This window comes from Rhinopithecus bieti, unplaced genomic scaffold (genome assembly GCF_001698545.2).
Source record: "Rhinopithecus bieti isolate Rb0 unplaced genomic scaffold, ASM169854v2 scaffold_70846, whole genome shotgun sequence".
NCBI lineage: Eukaryota > Metazoa > Chordata > Mammalia > Primates > Cercopithecidae > Rhinopithecus > Rhinopithecus bieti.
In genome coordinates, this window is record NW_016826194.1 from 81217 (window position 1) to 83138 (window position 1922).

The window sequence follows — 1922 nt, forward strand, 5'->3', positions numbered from 1 at the left end:
TGCAACTTTTCCCTCTAATGGCTGCGATGATGCCTTTAACTCTGTGCGCGCTGGACAGCGCCCCGCCCGGGAGCTCAAGCCGGGCGGCCGCGGAGGGCTCAGGGCACAGCGGCTCCGCCGGGGTCTCCCTTCTGAAGAGCAGGGACGTCGGTTTTTTTCCACTTTGCTTCTCTCCCCCATCGGGTGTCTTTCTGGCTCGGCGGATCAGATCGCTCGGTGCCGAGGAGGACAATACAGTGGCGGGATTGCGGCGCTGGCGGGGGGCTCAGAGAGAGAGGTTCCGGGAGGGAGTTGGGGCATTGCTGAGGACCGGGGAGCAATGGGATGGGGGAGAGACGGCTGGGCCGAGGAAAACAGCCATTTAGGGAAATGCCGCTTAACCAGTTATTAACTGCTCCAACCAGGAGCATCACATGCTACGATTTCACACGAATTTCTTGCTGAACAGCCTTCAGTACAAGCAGCTCATGCAGGAGCCATATCGCTCCAGCTGGCAGACGGAGAAGAGAAAAAGTACAAAAAGTCACGCATTAAGGGAATTTTCTCGAAACAAAAGCCCACCATACTATGTTTACTTTTTAAAAAATTATATACCTCCTGCCTTCGTTTCCTTCATCTTCCATGTATTTTGGAGGGGGGAGGGGTTTTACATACCGGTTAAGGTCTTCATTACGTGATTTTGTTTTGTTTATTTGCTTTTCGTTTGCATAGCACAATAATTATGTAATGTTCCCTGGGACTAAGTGAATAAAGAATCTTATTTTAGACACAAAAAATCACAGTAAGTTTCAGAATGTGGAAGAAATCTACTTATCTGCCTTGGTGAAGATTTGAGATGTACATTCTATTTTTTATTAAGAACTGAAACAACAATGTATATTATGTTAACAACTCAACTATTACTGGATTTAAATCTTTTTAGCAAAATTAATAGCATTTACCATCTAAGAAGAGTATACATTTTTTTATTCCCATTATTATTTCTATGCAACTATACCACAAATTTTCAGTATTAGTTGGAAATATGAATTAGTTTTAACAATGCTATCAGGAAGCCAGTGTAGGGTATGTATTTTCATTTTACAGATAAAGAATTTGTAGTTGCCTAATACCTTTACTCGTCAGGAAAAAATTAACATAGTGGTTGCATTTTAAATCACTTATCTTCTATTGCTGAATGCAGCAATAACTTAAAGCTCAGAAAACTAAAGACACAATAACTTCATCACAATATTGTTTATTTTCTGAAAATATATTTATTTTTCACTGTAAGTAGGGTCAGAATATGGGATTTGGAGACAATCATGGGAGATATTTTGTATCTGTTCATGTTTAGGCCAACCAGACTCTGTATCCTCCTTGTATTTAGCAAGGGATTTTGAAGTTTATCATTCTAAGAAAAGGAATCTCTTTATGTTCAAACATTCATGGACAATGAGTTCAGAACACAGAAACATAATCCAAGTTAACACACCTGAACCATACTAAGCACTACTTGGAAAGTAAACAACAAAACCTTGTATATGCTTTAAATGTTATGCCTAACAGGATGTTTTCAATGTGCTAGCATGATTTTGGCTTTATTTCAACCTTTAGCATAAACATGAGTATAATATGTCATGGAAATGACCTGACCTCAAGGTTATCTGCTGTTAAAACAGTTCTCAATATAAAGGGCATTTATTTTAAGTAAGAGGAGTTCTAAATTAATTTAGAAAAGCATTTCAACTATTTTTAAGAAGTACTTGATCAAGAAGTATTTTTATTGAACAATAAAAGTTCAATAAAATAAGCTTAAGAGTGTGAACAATAAAGTGTGAGAAAGCTTTTTTAGTAAAATAAACCATTGAATTACTTTAAAAGAAAGTTATAAGCATTTAAGCTATGAAGGAAACAAAGAAGAAAGGAGGGAAGAAAGAAAG